At 30.7% G+C, this 12,128-nt stretch overlaps 1 protein-coding gene across 1 annotated transcript in view; it reads left to right on the top strand.

Annotated features, from left to right (window-relative positions):
• The first annotated feature begins 306 nt into the window (after nt 1–306).
• Nucleotides 307–12,128, top strand: part of LOC127714227 (serine/threonine-protein phosphatase 6 regulatory ankyrin repeat subunit B-like) — a 32,147-nt gene continuing 20,325 nt past the window's right edge. The window contains exon 1 of the mRNA XM_052220264.1: nt 307–443. The gene's annotated coding sequence lies outside the window, so the exon portion shown is untranslated. The remainder of the gene's footprint in view (nt 444–12,128) is intronic.

Raw genomic sequence — 12,128 nt, 5'->3', positions numbered from 1 at the left:
CCCCTTAACATATTCCCACTTATTTGCATTATTGTAAGAAATATATTGCTGATCTTAATGACTTGTTGACTGAACCTAAATGAATTATTATGTATTTGTCAAATATAATTTGAACTTTTTTTATTCGTTCCCCACTTTAACCTACATATGTCGATTGATGTTATCGAAATACTATAATGGAAATTACACTACATTAGATCTTTTAAAAAAGAAGAGTGCATTTTTAAATATTGCATAAATAAATGAAATAAATTTAAACATAACAAAACAAAAATTATATCAACTTTCTTATAATATCGTTGTCAAGGACTACTTTTTTGACATTGACCTAAAATCCAGGACGCTATGCTGAATTTTGTAAACAGGAAAACCTAAGTTGAAAAATTTCGAACTTTTCCCTCGATTTTAACATTACTCTTACTTGCATACAGTTGGCTGCAAAGGTAAGAAATCAAAATACATTATAAACACAATGCTCTGAATGTAAAATTACATTTTCATACATTGTAAATAATTATCTTGTCTATTGTTGTTCAGTGACATGTAAAGCTTTTTCTGCAACGAATGCATATTTGTTGATATGCATTCACTAATTGTATTCCAAAACCATAACTAAGTGATATTTTTATTTCAGCACTTAAAACAGAGAGGTTATGCTTTTAGCAATTAGTATAAGGAGTTCACTTGCGGTAGAGTAAACAAGAAAATGTCCACCATATCATTTTACATGATGTGTTTAAACAAAGCTATTTAACGGAAATGGCGGAAATACATTTAATAATGAAACATTTGTTATTTAAATAACATACATTATTGAAAATACTTTTACTTTTATGAAGATGCTTTATATAGAGCAACAACACTGAGCTATATATCTTTTATTGGGATTTAGTGATAATTCTTTACCTTGAGAATAGTTGGGCTGGTTAAAATCAATATATTTCTCAATTTTCTGAATTAAATAATTTCTCATATTATTACTGGTAGGAGAGTGAAGGGAAAATCGCATTTCATCATTTAAATACCTTCCAAATTTTACAAGTTCTTAGATCTAGGAATTATTTTTGTATAACAACTTCTAAATTGTGATCACTTATATGGAACATGGTTAGTGATTGTGACATTCATAATTTTTCAAAATTCTCAGGTTACAATATTCAATTTGTTTTGCGTGTACTAACATATAGTTAATATATCGACCCATAAATGGCTATAAAAATTAGAAAGTCCACTAAAATGACTTTTATCGACAAAACAAAAAAAGAATACACTTGTCACTTTAATTTTTTAGACATTCATAAACATAATATATTAAACAAAAGATTAAAAAAAAATAGGAGACAAATTATGTGATCAATTTAATATAATAAAAGTTTTCAAGAACTACTTTTTTGACATTGACCTTATATTCTACAGGGAATGCTGAATTTTGAGAACACGGAAATATGAATTAAGGTTTTGGCCTAAAATTCGAAGTACATATGATGAAAGACTTTTGACCATTTTTTTAATACTTAAGTGTCTACTTCAGTCGATTCAATTAGTTTATATTGAAAATTTGAACTGATTTGGTCATTAAAGACACTCAAATTCAAGCTTAACTATGAAAAATCTATCAAATATGCCATGAAACGTCACTTTTCAGATGGTTTTTGTCTAAAATGGAAGTGGCGCTATCGTGTTCAGTTTCAACTGTTTTATATGTTATGTATTATCATTAAATAAAACATATATTTAAATATTAAGACTGAACACAAGTGCGGCCACTTCCATTTTTGACAAAAACCGTATTAAAAATAGCACAAATGCTAAAATTGTTTATTTGAGATTTGAGATTAGAGTATTTTTGTATGAAATAATGGTGCTAGTACCTGATGCATGTCCATTGTATTGTCGAAAGCAACCGATATTTATGTAAGAAAAGTATTCTACTTTCCAATAAATAGCTAAAAGTTTACATTTTTTACAACTTTGTAAAAACGTTATATTTTGGGGTCAAAAAGGGGTCTTACCGGGCCTAATCCTTTTGAGGTGAAAAAATTTAAGCCAAAGGGTCCACATGAACCTTAAACAACTTCGATGCTTTCCTCCCGTTTTTTTATATTACTTATGATAGTACTGGAAAGTTGAGAATTTAAAATACATTATCAACGAAAACGCTGTGGTTGTAAAGCTACAGGTTTATAAATAATTATCTTGTCTATTTGAAGTGACGTGGTACTTTTTTCCACAACGAATACACAATCGTTGATATGTATTCGTTAATTCTTCAAAACCAATAAACTAAGTGGTAATTTTATTTAAGTACTAAAAACACAAAGGTTATAAATTGAGTAATAACTATAAATATAAGGCAATCAAATGTGGTAGAGTAAATAAGAAAATGTCCACCATATCATTTTACATGATGTGTTTAAATATTTTAACGAAAATGGCGGAAATACATATAAAAATGAAAATTGTTAAATCTGCTGCTAAGTAATTGTTAAAATTGCTTTGTATATGCAAAAAACCTGTGCTTGTTACATCATCGGTACCAAATTTACTGCACCAGATGCGCAGTTCGACAATTAATGTCTCTTCAGGTCGAAAAAATTGTAAATCCAAAACCAAATAATAAGAGCTGGTCAAACCAAAAAGGATCTAAAGTACAGTCAAGTCTTGACAAGAAATCAGATCTTTGCATAAGGGAGATATATTCCTTGATTTAAAGTAATTTATTAAAATTTTATAATAGCAATTTTTCAATCTTACAATATCCGTATGTTCATGCCAGTACTGGCTACTGGGCTGTTGATATACTCGGGGATCTTTAAATATCTATATCGGATTTAGTGATAATTTTTATGCCCCACCTACGATAGCAGAGGGGCATTATGTTTTTCGGTCTGTGCGTCCGTCCGTTCGTACATTCGTTCGTCCGTTCGTTCGTCGTTCGTTCGTTCGTTCGTCCGTTCGTCCGTTCGTCCGTTCGTCCGTCTGTCCCGCTTCAGGTTAAAGTTTTTGGTCAAGATAGTTTTTGATGAAGTTGAAGTCCAATCAACTTGAAACTTATTACACATGGTCCCTATAATATGATCTTTCTAATTTTAATGCCAAATTAGAGTTTTGAATCCAATTTCACGGTCCACTGAACATAGAAAATGATAGTGCGAGTGGGGCATCCGTGTAATATGGACACATTCTTGTTACCTCTGAGAATTAGTCGAGTGGGTAGAAAATATTACTTTTGAAAATTTTATATATTAAGTAAATTATTTCTAATATTTTTAGTGGTTTGACAATGCCTTAAAAAGTGCAATTCATCAATTATATCTTACATGTTTTACAAGTTTTTAGACCCCGACTAGGAATTATTCTAATATCGACCTCAAAATTGTGATCACTTGTACGGAACTTGGATAGAAATTGACTACTTTAATATTTTTTAAAAAAAGTTAATAATTTCCATATTTTACCGAGAACACAGTGCTACTGCTAAAGCACCTAGATCTATATTTAGATCTAGATATGTAAAAGTTAAATACCTTTTGTGTTTCTGCAGTTGGTGTGGAAGTCAACTAAAGGCAAATAAGATCAGTGGCGGATCCAGAACTTTTCATAAGGGGGGGCCCGCTGACTGACCTAAGGGGGGGCCGGCTCCAGTCATGCTTCAGTGATTCCCTATATAATCAACCAAATTTTCCCACGAAAGGGGGGGGCCCGGGCCCCCCAGGCCCTCCCCCCTGGATACGCCTATAAAGATTATTAAACTTGTTTTTTGTTAGTGCAACACGTTTTGTTAAGAGTCTACCAAAATCTCTGAAAACACAACCAGTTGACTTATGATTGACTTTTGTTTGTTAATTCGTTCTTTACGATTTTATTTAATTACACTTAACACAGCAGAAAATTATGTTGCTATGTATACTTATCTACTTATTTTGATCATTTATCCATTACAGTATTAGTAAGTAACGCTTCATTTACCACGTAATTACCTTGTTTGGTATACCAATCGAAATTATAATGCGATTGGCCTTTAGAGGAAGTGACAATAGACTTACACCTATTATAATGGTTTATAGATGAACACAATAATCCAAACTTTTCAGCAGCAAAATAAACCCGACAAATAAATTTCTTTGAGGAGTATCTTATAATAAAAGAAACTACCCACATCCGGGAAACATTTCCAGGAAATTTGAAGTTATTATTCTATGTAGTACATCGCATATTCCTATTTCAGTTGAGTTTAAAACAATGATTTCTTCCCCTTAGACATTTAATAGTATTGCAGTATGCATATGAAACAAAATTCCGCCAATATCACAAAATTATTAATTGAAATTTCCGAATATTATAAGGATGTTATTAAAAAAACTAAGACAGAATTTAACTATTGATCCAGTCTCACCATGCATACTATTGTGCACTGTAAAAAAAAACCCAACCAAGAACAGGCTGTAAAAAAATTTGATTTTCAGACTATATTAATATAAAGAGATGTGGTATAATGGCTAATTTAACAACCATCTACAAAATGTTGTGGATATGAGGAATTAAAGGTCACTGTATGGCCTTCAGCAATGGAAATACATATACCATATAGTCGGCTATAAGAGGCTCCGACATGAAAAATGTGAATCAATCAATTTACGAAAACCAAATATGACAGACATGAACCAACGAAAACCACTCAACTACAGGCTCCTGATTTGGGGGTGGGGTTAAATATTGTTGGCAAGCGCTGGGACAGTGCTGTTACAGCACAACAATGGTCTTAACTAAATAGATCGGTACGAAGCAGAAAAAAAAACTACCATAAAACAACAGACACAAAACACCGATATAAGAATACTCGCAGTTACCGTAATTTGAGTTCAAAACCAAGTTACTCATTACATTTTGCCGCACCAATTTAACTAATAGATAAATCATGTTCTTCCAGACTATGGTACTTATCAGTACACATCCCATATGATACATTTCTGATACATCTAGTTATTTTCTAACTCCTTTTGGAAATACAATATAACGTTTTCTACCCTTTAACTAGCATATACCTTATGCAATAATAAAGAATCATGTGTAATGCTTCAACAAGTACAACAACAGTTACTTCTGCCCAATGTCAGGAATCTGCAATTCAGTGGTTCCCGTTTGTTGCTGTATATTATATTTGTTTTTCATTTGTTGCTTCGTACATAAATCATTTCGTTGGTTTTCTCGTTTGACCTATTTTATATTTTTTGAAGCCGGGGCCTTTTCAAGCTTGTTATAATTTATGGGTTTCGCTCTAAGTTGAAGGCCACACGGTGACAAATAGCTACTAACACTTACATCAGTTGGTCTCTCATGGATAGTTATGTCATTGGCAATCATACAAAATCTCTTTATTGTAATTAGATGCTTTCTGCAACAGCCGGCAACACAATTTTTTTTCATTACTTTAACAATTCAAATTTTCCTCCTCTATCATCATATATAGAAGACAGTTCTGCCGAGGAGCAACACTGACACTGAACTCGAGAAATTATTTTGGTCTCCAATATTTATGAAACTGTTCAAGTGATTTATCAAGTTGTCATGTTTGTGATTGAGCTATATTGAGTTAATAAAGTATTGAAATTATCTAATAATGCGTTTAAATGCATATTTATATATTATTCATTTCTTTTTTTTTTGTTAAAGAGTTTTTATAAATATTGAATTATGTTTTCGGATTATTATAGTTAGTATAAACAAAATTAGGTGTAACCTACATATATCAAGGCTTAAATTAAAAATAAGTCTGGTATTTTATCTTAAAGGGGCATTAGCTACAATATCTAAAACTTGAAATATGATGTTTTTGGTTCAATCATTAATAAAAATGAAATAGTGAAATAATAATTCGCTTTTAGCAGCCAGTTTGGTTCATTGTTGTCATAATAAGCTTACAAATATCGCTGATGAATTATTCACTTGCAAGTGAATAATTCATCATCATTAAATCCGTATTCATGTGAAATTTTATCTAACTCCTTATCTAGAGATTGGTTACGCATGAACTAGGCGTGTTCAGCTATTAAAAGGAAAATAATGTCAACATTGAAAGTGAAACAAGGGTAAATCATTTGGTTGTTTGATTCGATCCACAAAACTTCATTTTTATACAGGTAAAAACGATGATTTACATATTTGTTTAATCTATAGTATGAAATCAAACAGACCTAGAAAAATCAAATTGCACGTGTTCGCTATCTATTTATACCTATACTTATGTTTATATCGGGTTATACGACCGTCGGCAGTCTTAAGAGGTCACTTCGATGGTTAATTAGATGGCGTCTACTAAAATACACACTAAATACGGATACATATTACAGAGTCCATGCATTGTTAATTGTTCATTTTAGACTTTTTGTTGGATATACGTTTTGATAGGTTATAAATCAAATATGAGAATTTGAGTCAAATCGGTGAACATGAATTTGACAGGTAATGCCCTTTTAAGTGATTCAATATATAATTGGATAAGTATACATGACAAAACTAATTTTTATGTACATGTAGCATAACCAAATAAGATTGCAAAAAAGATTAAGTAACAATAGTTGGGTTCCATTAATATATCCTCGAGAACTATAAATTAAAGAAACAACAGACAGGCTTCCTCCTTCTAATGTTTAGACTTATGCCTCAAATTTGACATAAACGGTCAACTCAGTACCAGAATCTATGACAAACGAGGCGATTTTAATTATGAAATTCTCCCCCACCTTAGTAGCAATATACTAACTTCACCTGCATATGGGATATACATTTCGCAACTCATTCGGTATTCAAGAGCTGGCAGCTGCTACTCAGACTTTATAAAACGTCACCTGTGTCTGGGCAGAAAGTTGATGAGCCAAGGTTGTGTCAAAGAACGTCTCGCCCTTTTTCTAAAAAAGTTCATTGGTAGATACCAAGACCTTCTTGATAAATATTTCGTAACAACTTCACAAATAATACATGATGGTCTTGAAGTATAGATTCTAGATTCTAACGTTATATATCATCTTAATTACGTGTTACAGTGTTCTTTTTATTTGTCCTTGTACATTTTTAACTTTTACTGTTTAGTCTTCTTTTGCTAATATACTTCTGGCGTGTCTCGGTACTTATACATCCCGCCATTGTGTTATTGTGCTATGGTCAATTTTGTTTTCTTGTCTTTTGTCTATGTACTCTGTCTATAGAGTGTCTATGTGTCATTTTGTTTTTGTTTTTTGAAATAGTGATCTGTTTCATAGTGATTAAGATTATATTACAATGTTGACTGCTGTACCAAAATTTTTGACATTTTTACCTATTATGTCTGTTTGTTTTGCTCACACATTGTGATCAATAAAATGAAATTCTTTGCGATTGACATACAAGTGAGAGGTTTAGCAAGCCACGTACAAGACCAGGTTTAATCCACCATTTTCTACATTAGGAATTGCCTGTACCAAGTCAGAAATATGACAGTTGCTTTCCATTCGTTTGATGTGTTTGAGTTTTGATTTTGCCATTTTATAAAGAACTTTCCGTTTTGAATCTCCCTTGGAGTTCGGTATTTTTGTTATTTGACTTTTTACTTTGAAACGAGTGTTAGTTCTTGCGTCTGGAACGCTTTAATGGGTCCAATCCAAACGTTCGAAAGCAAAGAACGTATAAGACATACACACAAAAACAGTTGTATGACCAAAAGGATGTGTAAATCTTTAAGATAGTCCCCTCAGGTAATGAAGTATTTTGTACTATTTTGAATAATTTAGACAACAGATATACAAAAGAAATCGACACAACAATAGGAGCCTTACAAAGTGTAACTGTAGATAGTATCAAAAATATTCAGTAGGTGTATTATTTGTGTTCAAGTACGGGGGTCACTTGTTGATTTTATCGTTACTACTAACACTAAATTAAATTTTCATGATCATACGACTAGTTTGTTGTTTAACTTGTGATCAAAATTCTTCTCTTTATTAAACTTTTATTAAACCAAACACACATGGTTTATTTGCATTAAATGGTACTTGATTATAATGTAAAGTAATTATGAAAGTGTCCTATGATGTTACATAACATGTTTAAATTTAGATTTATTTACGGAACAGAACTAAATCTTTGCCAAGGTGATCTACATGTGCTTTGTCTATATGCCTTTTGTGTTTCTTTGTTACATATGACGTGGCTCTGTACTTATACATCCTGTCATTTGTTATTGTGCTATGGTAATATTTTTTTTGTATTCTTGTCTTTCATTTTTTCTAATGAGCTTTGTCTATATGCCTTTTTGTGTTTCTTTGTTACATATTTGTTTGTTTTTATAGTGATTAAGATTTTAACACAATGTTGACTGCTGTACCCCTATTTTTGACATTTTTTCCTATTATGTCTGTCTGTTTTGTTCACACTTCGTTGTCAATATAATGGAATTTTATGCGACTATCATACAAGTGAGAGGTTTGGCTAGCTATAAAACCAGGTTTAATCCACCATTTTCTACATAAGAAAATGCCTGTACCAAGTCAGGAATATGACAGTTGTTATCCATTCGTTTGATGTGTTTGAGCTTTTGATTTTGCTATTTGATTACGGACTTTCCGTTTTGAATTTTCCTCAGAGTTCAGTATTTTTGTTATTTTATTTTTTACATCATCAAGTTACATGAACCATCCATACAGAAAAATTAGTCTGAACAGTATACATGTTAAATATTCTTTAAATGTTTGTTTATCGGATTTAGGTGGAATTTCTTATGAATTGGCGACGATCTGTTGTCCACCATACTGAATCCGTTTGATAAAAATCAATAACCACCAAGTAAATTGAAAATGACTAGAATCGTTAAAGGAGGTTTGGCGGGGCTAATTTCAAAAGATGCTCATTGATCCCGCCGCTAGGCAGGCATGTATTAAGTTAGAAAAATGAGGATACAACAGATATATTGATAGGTAAATTTCGACTTCTATTAATATTTACTTGATTTTAGTGAAATAAATTCTTAATAAGTAATTACAATTTTCATATGCATTTCGGAAGAAATTTAAAGATTGATCGGAAAACGGTATTGATATTGAGTTGATAATAAACATATAATTATATAATACGGATTTCATGAATATACTAGAGTGCGTATAAAGGGATGTGTAGGCTACACGTTCATTCAACAATTCTACAATACAAAAAACCAAAAGACAGTTTACTAGACAATAGTTTATGCTTTGTTTTCATGCATCCTGATATTTTGGTGGTATTTGGTGTTGCAAAATGTAATTAGTAACCTGGACACTTGAGTGGTCGATGTCGAATCATCTTCTTTTCCAATTAAACAACGACCTTATATTTCTATGAACTTGTCAATATGTATGTTTTCTAAATTTAAGAATTAAACTTATATTCGAACTCGTTATAAACCTTTATATATCGACCATATTATAGCTATTAAAATTGGAAAGTACAATTAAATTGAATTTTCACCTAAGAATGAATACATTTCTCGCTTTGAATTTTCAAACATTTCATAAACAAAATCATTGAATGAAAAAGATAACAGAAAATATGAGATACTTTTAATATATAACAGTTTCCAAGAACTACTTTATTTTACATTGACCTTATATCCTGAATGTAACCATGAATTAGTGAACATGGAAATATGAATTTAACAACTTCCGTGACTTGCTCAAGTTTTTAAATTACTTTTGATATTTACATATGACTGAAAAGGTGGGAAATCAATATATATTATCAAGAAAATGCTGTTTTAAAACTACATATTTATTTTGAGCTGGCCAGAATTTTTGACTTATTGAATAATTTTAAACAATTCATTTACATTTAGGCTACACATTTTACAATGAAATTTTATAATTACTTTGAAATATGTTACGAATACGGATTTTAACAGTCATGGGTATCCCTAATGAGGACATGTGCAAAAAAACACAATAGTATACATTATTTTGTATGTCTACTAGTGTTTTTGGCTGGTTTGTTTTAGCATGCCCATAAACTGGTCATTTAAATATACCCTATACATAAAGTTTTTACATTACTTTTGATATTTACATATGACTGAAAAAGTGGGAAATCAATATATATAATCAAGAAAATGCTGTTTTAAAACTTCATATTTAATAATTATTATCTTGTCTAATGTTGTTCAGTGACATGTTTTTTTTCTACAACGCATGCACATTCGTTTATATGTATTCGTAAATTGTACAAAAAAAACATAAGCGATAATTTTATTTAAGCACTCAAAACATAGAGGTTATGTTTTTATTAATATAAATGAGTATAAGGAAATAAAATATGGATGAGTAAACAAGAAAAAGGAAATGTCCCCCATGTCATTTTACATGATGTGTTTAAACTAAGATTTTCTAACGAAAATTGAGGATATGCATACTATTCTATACGCTATCTACATTATTGAAAATAAAACAGTGTTGAAATTGCTAGATTTATTACTAATTTTTATGGTAATACAGTATAATATTCAATGGTATTTGCTAATTGATTCATTACCATTCAACTGAAAAAGATTAAATGTTACATGTTAACATCTATGACCGTGCATATACACACTTTAATAATGCATTTGTTTACAAAGACATTTATCCCATGAATCGCAAGGGATAACCAAATCAATAAACAAATATTAATATGCCGACTTCCCGCCATAAACTAGAGTACAACGGATTGATTACGAATAGAGAAACAAAAATGATGTTTCTATTATCTGGGAAACGTGGAAATATAATTATTATGCATTTTTAGATTGATTTTCACTGAAAACTGTTTTTTTGTTTTTCAGGAAGTTTCTTTCTTTACATATTAAATGTTTTTATTGTACTTTTATGCTAATCCTGTTTTATTAAAGTTTGTTACAGCAATGTTATTAAAGGATTTGAATATTCAACCTTTCAGATTATTCAGTCATTTGTATTACAAACAAAAAAATAAAAAAAAATGAAAAGAATTGTTACTAAATAAAACTTTTATACATGAACATTTCATCAACACACACCATTAAGGGGTATACCTGGGATTGTGGAGACAACTGATACAAATGTATAGGAAGTTATTTATGCGTTTTATCCTATCAGTCATTGAAACAGTGAGCAAGCATTTATGTTGTTTACATTTGGTTATGAGAATGACGCAGGAGCATCTAAGAAAATTGTACAAATTTTATTCGACCAGGCATTAAATTAGGGGAATTACAGTTCTCATTTTAAAGATTAAAAAATCTAAAACATTCATATATGAAATACTTTAAAAAAAAACATGTACTAAGGATATTTTGGAATGAATCTTGAAATCATTTACATAAAATCTTGGAAGGGTTGAGAGCAATTGAATTGGAAAAAATTGAATTGACAAATAAAGTTATAACATGTTGTAATGTACTACTAGTATTATATTATTAATTTATGTATTTCTCTGTGCTGACTGTTCTTACGTTTGTTTGTACTGTATTCATGTCACGTAGTGTTGTAATTTTAGCGGTATTTTTAACATTGTCATATAAGCAGGAGGTTTGGCTAGCCATAAAACCAGGTTCAACCCACCATTTTTTCATAAAATGTCCTGTACCAAGTCAGGAATATTGCAGTTGTTATCAGACAGTCCGTGTCTATGTATGTTAGCATTTGGTTTTGTTGTAGTTCTGTGTTTCTGTTGTTTCGTTGTTTCCCTCGGTTTTAGTTTTGTTACCCGGATTTGTTTTTGCTTAATCGAATTATGACTATTGAACAGCGTTATACTACAGTTGCCTTTATTTATAAGGTGTTAGTGTAAGCGTACTTTCATTCCGCCGTGTGTTTATTCCGGGTAACTGTTTTTCACTAGAGAATATTGGATGTAAATAGTGTGAAAGCGTCGATCTTGATATCGTTGTTTAGTTTATAATTAGGCCGGTTTATTGTTTACATAAATAAATGGGGCAAAATTAAAATGATTTTCAAGGAACCAGTTTAATTAATCTGAGTTAATCTAGTAAATAATATTGATGATGATGAAGTGGATATTTTTATAACTCAAAATACTTTATCAATGATCAGGACATTGAACTTGATACAAACCAAATTTAAAGAGCAGATTTGTTCTTAAATAAAGTTTCAATT

This window comes from Mytilus californianus, unplaced genomic scaffold (genome assembly GCF_021869535.1).
Source record: "Mytilus californianus isolate M0D057914Y unplaced genomic scaffold, xbMytCali1.0.p SCAF_9, whole genome shotgun sequence".
Classification (NCBI taxonomy): domain Eukaryota; kingdom Metazoa; phylum Mollusca; class Bivalvia; order Mytilida; family Mytilidae; genus Mytilus; species Mytilus californianus.
This window is presented reverse-complemented; position numbering and strand designations above follow the sequence as displayed.